The 8,354-nt window shown below is 45.9% G+C and overlaps 1 protein-coding gene across 1 annotated transcript in view; it reads right to left on the bottom strand.

Moving 5' to 3' along the window:
- Window positions 1-8,354, bottom strand: part of lingo2 (leucine rich repeat and Ig domain containing 2) — an 81,034-nt gene that overhangs the window by 38,862 nt on the left and 33,818 nt on the right. The window contains exon 2 of the mRNA XM_030368938.1: window positions 6,671-6,765. The gene's annotated coding sequence lies outside the window, so the exon portion shown is untranslated. The remainder of the gene's footprint in view (window positions 1-6,670; window positions 6,766-8,354) is intronic.

Consider the following 8,354-nt stretch of genomic DNA (forward strand, 5'->3'; position numbering starts at 1 on the left):
ATAATTACCAATCATTAACTATAATTATCATTACTTTGCATGACCTATAACTATCAATACCTTTCATTAAAGGTTGGGTATGGAATTCTCTTTTTTGGCCATTTTTGCAAAATTACTTGAAATCCTTATCATAACCCACTTACAGCCACTGAGTTAGAAGTACTGACATGAAAATCTACTTGAGCTAGCTAACTAGCTAATCCACATTTGGACCTAGCACTAGGAGACAACCCTAAACTCCAACCTAGCTAGCCTGGCTCGATCTCGCGCATCTGTGTTCGCGCTCGTGCATGATTGGGCGTCCATATACTTGGAATGGGTGGAGTCAGAGTCAGCGTTGAAGGAGAGGGGGAAGGACCATTTGAGTTGTGTGTTTTCAAAATATGCTGGCGTTTCGCAAATCCCATACCCAACCTTTAACATAACCTTTCATTACCCATCACTGCCATTTCTTCCACTTACCTTTCATTACCTCAATTTAAGATGACCTATCCTTAGCATTACCTATAACAACTTATTTACCCTACATTACCTTTAGTTAAGGTTACCCATCGTTCGCATCACCTATAAAACCTTACCCATCATTACCCATCATTACCCGACCGTCAATGTGGTACCCAGCTGTTTCCTCCATCGCCACGACGACAGATGTTCTGCTCATTACCATGCGACCCACTATTCATACCAAACAGAGAATAGGGAGATGGTTAGATCCTGGGAGATCAGGAGTATTTCTGTCTGTTTCCATCGTGCTGTGAACGAGCGGGGAGAGACAGGTGACGCTCCTCTCCCCCGTCGTCACGCAACGAGATCTCCGTCTGAACAGCGAGGATCACAACAACGACGTTCTCCTACCCTCGAGGAGAACAATGTTCCGCACCCTTCAGTGGAACGCACAGCGCTGCACACCTGCAGGAGCCGCGCGAGGAGGAGGAAGAGGAGGCGCTCACAGCACACACACTCATTTCCACACTTATGTGTTGACTGCGCTGTTGCTAGGCAACCATGCTTTTTGCCGAGGAGACGAGGTTGTGTGCGAGCGGGGCCACTCGCTGCTCAGTCATACAGTACCGGGGATGCTGTTGGTAGGGTACCGTCGGCAGGGGGTCTGAGGTGTTAGGGTCCAGGTAGGGGAGATACTGTAGGCCTGGGGTCTGAGGTGTGGGGGTCAGGGTCAAGGGAGCAGACCAAGACACTGTAGGTGGGATCAGCGAACCTAGCTTCAGGTATCAGACAGAGCTAACCCAGCTTCAGGTGGAGTAAAGGTATCAGACAGAGCTAACCTAGCTTCAGGTATCAGACAGAGCTAACCTAGCTTCAGCTGGAGTTAAATTATCAGACAGAGCTAACCTAGCTTCAGGTATCAGACAGAGCTAACCTAGCGTCACCCACGTCACAGGTCCATCGCTGTCGGTACATCCTTACTGTACCGACAGCGATATATTGTGGCACTTCTTATGAGAAATGTACTTATTGTAAGTCGCTTTGGATAAAAGCGTCTTCTAAATGCCCTAAATGTAAATGTACGTCACCTGTCTGTCAAAGCGAACAGGGGGGGGGCTGTCGGGGCGTGGGAGGGAGGAGGGGAACGAGCCTGGGGGGACTTCAAATAAAACCTCAGTTTGAAGAGGTCATCATTTTCTGATTGTGCCGTCGTTGTCGTTTTCTGACGATGGATAAGAGCACACACTTTTAATGGCAATCAATTCATTAGATCCTGGAGCATGGAGGTGAAAAGGGCCGTTTTAATCCATTAAGATCGTTCCATCCTGCCTACGGACGACAGTACCGCTGACCTCGCCAAGATGGCGGCCAACTGTCGGATCCCAGCGCAGTCCCTCACTGAGACCTGCCGCCCCCGGTCAGCCACGACCCTTAAGGGCGGGAAATATGTTTTTCAGATGTTAAATAACTTCCCACTTTATTCAAATGCAGCTATTTACGGAGAACCTTGGAGCGATCAGAGGGGATTATCGCCCAGCGTCTCGTTCGTTATTCACAGCTAGCGGGATTAAACACACGTCTCCTCACATCCATCGATTCTGGATCGGTACGTCACGGTGTGAACACGGCCCCCGGTCGTGTTACCCACATGGCTCAACCAGATGCTTGTGCACCACTGAAGCAGACCTCTGTCTACTCTCAGTCGATAGCGTTGAGCTCCAACCACCCCCATGCATCTTGCGCTGCACCTGGTGGTCACATCCGGTACTGTAGGCTCTCCGGGTTCATTAGTGGAGCAGAGAGGCCCTCTCTCTACAGAAGCTCTAGTTAAACTTATTACTAGTAAATGTTATCCATATAACAGCTTTGGTAATATATTACTGTGTGTGTGTGAGGGTGTGCGTGCGTTTGCATGTGTGTGCGTCTGTGTGTATGTGTGTGTACACGTGTGCGTGCGTTTGCATGTGCGTGTGTGTATGTGTGTGTGTGCGTGCGTGCATGTGTTGGCGTATGCGTGTGCGTGCAGGTGGAGTTCTTTCCGCTGAAGCAGGAACAACCTCCATGCTTAATGAGGTTGGAGGTTAGGTTCCCCACCCACCCGAGGGCCTGTAATGGAGGTCCCCAGAGGTCTGAAGGACTCCAGTGTTACTGGGGGGTCTCATATCAGGGGGTGGGGGGGGGCTGGGCTCCTCCTAAAGTCCTCCAGCCCCTCAGCTGTCCTCTACTGAATGTGTTATTAAGAGAGATGCTGACCTGCGATGTTATATCCTTTAATTATTGGTTATCTAGTGACCATCGTAACAAAGAGTAGGAACTAAGGAACCGAAATGATTCATAATTGCTCATGCCAATTGCTAAATCAGAGTATATTTAATGTTGCGTGTGTGTGTGTGTGTGTGTGTGTGTGTGTGTGTGTGTGTGTGTGTGTGTGTGTGTGTGTGTGTGTGTGTGTGTGCGTGTGTGTGTGTGTGTGTGTGTGTGTGCGCGTGTGTGTTTGTCTCTGTGTGTGTGCGTGTTTACGGACTATTTCTCAGGAACATAGGATGGGCAGCAAAAGGCTTTTATAAATATTTCCTCATTTGCTCTCCAGATGTGAAACAGGCTCTTAGCAGCAGGACGTATCATAACTCAATTGGATCAATTTGGCATAGCGAACACAAATCGGAATCTCATCGCCTAAGTCCTGCTCATCACGCAGGCATTTAAAAGGAGTATATATGTGTGAAGCACTCACTTAACCATCCTCTCCCAGTAATGACCAGATGGGAACACTCTGCCTCCGCTACCATCTGCTGATGTAGATCTCTTCTGTTTCAATGTCATCTCCACCCAAACCACACCTCCCCACCCACACCACATCCTCTCCACCCAAAAGCAAATCCTCTACCCCCACAAACATATCCTCCCCACCCAAGACACCTCCTCTCCACCCCTAAAAACACCTCCTATCCAACCAAACCACATCCCCCAACCCCCAAAACACCTCATCCTCTCCACCCAAAACACATCCTATCCACCCGAAACATCTCATCCCCTCCAACAAAAAACACCTCCTTTTCACCTAGTAACACCGCCTCCTCTCCACCTAAAGTAACACATTATTTATTATAGAACAGTTGGTTTAGTATAACAGCGCGTTGTATATAGGCACATGTTCCCAAGCTGCTGTTTTTCTACCTTTATCTCCTTTCCAGAACGTACAGACCTCTAGATGTCTATTAAAAGTGTATTTCACGTGGACATAAATAAAGTTTTCTGTGTGTTTATTGTTATCCATACATCGGTTGTGTGTCCGGTGATCTGACGGGGGACAAAGCTGAGATCTATCGCCTGTAGTCCTGTAATTGGTTGCAACGAGTTCAGCTCCATATTTCATATTTGTGGTGTAAGTCTTAATAAAATCAATGCAGCAAATAGAGGCCTCTCCTTCTCCTCTCTCCCTCCTCTCTTCCTCTTCGACGCCCAGAGAGCAGCTATCCATCACCGGCTGCAGAGTGCTGCCGCTCGCATGGTGGGTTATTAATGCTGCCTTTTGTAATCTCTCAAAGCAATGGTAGTGAGCAGCCTCCAGCCCTGCTCTATAGCACTATGGTAGTGAGCTCTACAGCTCTATGGTAGTGAGCTCTACGGCGCTATGGTAGTGAGCTCTACAGCTCTATGGTAGTGAACTCTACAGCTCTATGGTAGTGAGCTCTACAGCACTATGGTAGTGAGCTCTACAGCACTATGGTAGTGAGCAGTCTACAGCACTATAGTTGTGAGCTCTACAGCTCTATGGTAGTGAGCTCTACAGCACTATGGTAGTGAGCTCTACAGCTCTATGGTAGTGAGCTCTACGGCACTATGGTAGTGAGCTCTACAGCACTATGGTAGTGAGCTCTACAGCACTATGGTATGGAGCTCTACAGCTCTATGGTAGTGAGCTCTACAGCACTATGGTAGTGAGCTCTACAGCACTATGGTAGTGAGCTCTACAGCTCTATGGTAGTGAGCTCTATGGCACTATGGTAGTGAGCTCTACGGCACTATGGTAGTGAGCTCTACAGCTCTATGGTAGTGAGCTCTACAGCACTATAGTAGTGAGCTCTACAGCACTATAGTAGTGAGCTCTACAGCTCTATGTTTGTGAGCTCTACAGCACTATGGTGGTGAGCTCTACAGCACTATGGTGGTGAGCAGTCTACAGCACTATGGTGGTGAGCTCTACAACTCTATGTTTATGAGCTCTACAGCACTATGGTAGTGAGCAGTGTTTCACTCTTCAGAACTATGATAGTGATCCGTCTCCAGCCCTGCTCACCATCCCTGTGCCGCAGAGAACTAGCTCTCTCCTGCTAGCGCTCTCCTGCTAACTCCCTCCATCTCGCACTCTCCTGCTGGGTTATTAATGCGGCCGTTTGTAATCTCTCAGAGCGATGGTAGTCACAGCTCAGCCGAGCGGATGCTTTAAGGAGGAACCCTCACAGCAGATAATTTCGACCCCAAAGAGGAGGCACTGGAGAGAGTTTCAGTGTCTCACGCTCAGCGTTCGTCCGATGCCGCGGCCCCCATTACCCGGGGTCAGGAGGGTCCGGAAGGGCTAACAGCCACTTCATCACCACGTTCTAACGGAGACGCAGACGGAGAACCGACCGCTGATTGGAGGACACATTTTTCCATTACTGCTAACACCGACACCAGCCCTGGCTGGGCTCAGTCTGAGACACAGGGACAGTTATAGAGCCACCTGTTTGTAGAATACATTCACCTATTTTATAGAATGTATTCACCTGTTTTATAGAACACAGTCACCTGTTTTATATAATACAGTCACCTGTTTTATAGACACATTCACCTGTTTTATAGAATACAGTCACCTGTTTTATAGACACATTCACCTGTTTTATAGAATACATTCACATGTTTTATAGACACATTCACCTGTTTTATAGAATACATTCACATGTTTTATAGAATACATTCACCTGTTTTATAGAATACCTTCACCTGTTTAATATAGAATACATTCACCTGTTTTATAGAATGCCTACACCTGTTTTATCTGGAATACATTCACCGGTTTTATAGGATACATTCAGATGATATTGGCACTAAATCAGCTGTGTTTTATATCAAATAATGCATCAGAATTAATACTTCCTTTAATCAATTCCTCAGTGTGTTATATAACACATTGATATAGCATTTGGTCCTTCATTCATGTGTATCTTCTATATGAGAGTACATTCAGACTGCCTTTATATGTTATCTCCCCGTGTGTTGTAGAATACAGGGTTTATCTCTAAGGGCTTGTGACATTTGGTTTGCGTCGCCACATCTGCAACCAACTCTTGTTGTCACACAGAATTTAGGCTAAATCTCGATGAAGATTTACTTCGGGAGAATACCTATATACCAAGCAACCTTCCAAGCAATAACATTGATTTAAATACGAGCATCTAAAATGTATGACTTTTTTATGTTAGCCTTGGAAGATAATTTCTAATGTCCGTTTCATTGACCCATCCAGCACCTTAGATAACAATCTATTTAAACTACCATCTGTTGCTCACCTGTTTCAGTTGTTGTTAACCTGTTTCAGTTGTTGCTAACCTGTTTCAGTTTTTGCTAAACTGTTTCAGTTGTTGCTGACCTGTTTCAGTTGTTGCTAAACAGTTGTATCGGTTGCTAAAGTGTTTCAGTTGTTGCTAACCTGTTGCAGTTGTTGTTAACTTGTTTAATTTGTTGCTAACCTGTTTCAGTTGTTGCTTAACAGTTTTATCGGTTGCTAACAGGTTTCAGTTGTGGCTAACCTTTTTCAGTTGTTCTTAACCTGTTTCAGTTGTTGCTAACGTGTTTCAGTTGTTGCTAACCTGTTTCAGTTGTTGCTAACCTGTTTCAATTGTTGCTGTTTTTATCTGTTGCTAACGCGTTTCCTCGGTTGCTAAATATGCCTGATGTCTTCTATTCTGTGGAGGTGTTGAAGAGGCCATGAGCTAACCTACTGATCCTATCTTTAGCTTTTCTCACACCGGTTGTATCATGTATGTATCGCCTCACATCTGGTTCAGAGAGCAAATGTGTTGGATGTACCACCACTTTACAAAGGATCCCAGATCACAATGTGTCTGTGTGTGTGTGTGTGTGTGTGTGTGTGTGTGTGTGTGTGTGTGTGTGTGTGTGTGTGTGTGTGTGTGTGTGTGTGTGTGTGTGTGTGTGTGTGTGTGTGTGTGTGTGCGTCTCTTACCTGATGCCTCAGTGAACCCTGGCCTCCTGCGATGTCAAAGGTGACTTTGATGTCCTTATGGCGTCACTAGGACATCACTATGACGTCACTACGACCTGGAAGCAAAGGGAGGGAGAAGAGGGCTTAGACACTGAAGCAGATGAACGGACTAATAAACACGAAAGCAAGAACAACGCGAGACCAATGAACAGCCAGGAGGAAGTGTGTTAACCAATGAGGAGCCAGAAGGGAGGAGATTGTGTTGGACCAGTGAACCTCTGGGACCTGCCGGTCTTTCTTCCTCATTAGCCTCATGTCTTCACCTGGGTAGTAGCGATGTGAAGAGCAGAAGGCTTTCCACTGAGTTATGTGAGAGTTGGTGGGGTAAAGGAGTGATAGGGCCCTATTTTAACGGTTTGAAACGCAAGTGAGAAGCGCCAAGCGCAAGTAGCTTTGTGGGCGGTTCTACGGCGATGCCGCCGGCGCGAAAAATGACCCTTGCGCCCGGTGCATATCTAAAAAGGGTTGGTCTGAAGTAGCCTAATTACCCGTAGGTGTGGTTTGGGCGTAACGTGCAACAAACCAATGAGAGTGCCAGCTCCCATCCCCTTTAAGAGCCATGAGCACATTTGAATCTGACGAGTTGATATTTTGACAGCGCGTCTGCAGTCTACGATGAGACAAATGCACATGAATTTCAAATTGCAAATGGCTCAGTTTAGGGCCAAATAATATGGCCTAATTCACACATGGAATAAGGTTTTCTTCCACAACTTCAGAAATACTGAGTCCTCAAATAAATTTCGGCAAAGAAAATGATATAACATATGATATGCGGTAACTGTGGTTCTATTTAATGATATACGCAACACATTATAAACATAGTTTCTTATCAGTATTGTATGCATTATCGTTATCGACTTGTGTTCCTAATATGCATGTGTCCCCACGTTAATATACATTGCCATGGACTGTATTATGCGTTACTTGTTTAGTTTGCGTGTGTTTAAACAGATGGACGCACACACACACGCCCGCATTCATCAATTCTTTTTAACACTCACTCGCAGTAAAACAAGGTTTTTCTCACGATCAAATACTCATCAATCCTAAAAGTTATGTGCATGTACACGATGTCTGTATCAAGAAAATATGTGTTTGCAGTACGATGTTTGCAGATGCATTGATTTAAAAGTACAACTTATTACGGCTGTATCAGCTGTTCTTTCCCAAATAATTTACCAAGAATGTGTGGCTAGGTAGATGAGAGAAGCAAAGTGAATGCGCGAGGTGCACAAGCAATATTATGCATGCGCCCTTAAAATAGCATCTGAACAACGCGCCACTGACTATAAACCACCAGGTATTTTCTGGTTTGTGGCGCAAGTGGTTTATGAAACGTCAAAATAGCACCAGGGAACGTTTGCGCCATAACACGCCTCCTCCTTTCGCTGAGCCGCCCCTTGGGGCACAAGTTCATTCCCTAATTTACCGACGGGTGGCGCAGGAGGGAAAAGCACGCTCTGCACCATTTGCAAACTAGCAACGACACATGCGCCATTGATTAAGTAAATTGCGCAGGAAGCAAGATAGGGCCCATAGAGTTAGAGTTAGTGAGGCAAAGGTGTGATAGAGTTAGTGAGGTAAAGGAGTGATGGAGTTAGGGTTAGTGAGGCAAAGGTGTGATAGAGTTAGTGAGGTAAAG

Source organism: Gadus morhua, chromosome 10 (genome assembly GCF_902167405.1).
Source record: "Gadus morhua chromosome 10, gadMor3.0, whole genome shotgun sequence".
Lineage (NCBI taxonomy): Eukaryota > Metazoa > Chordata > Actinopteri > Gadiformes > Gadidae > Gadus > Gadus morhua.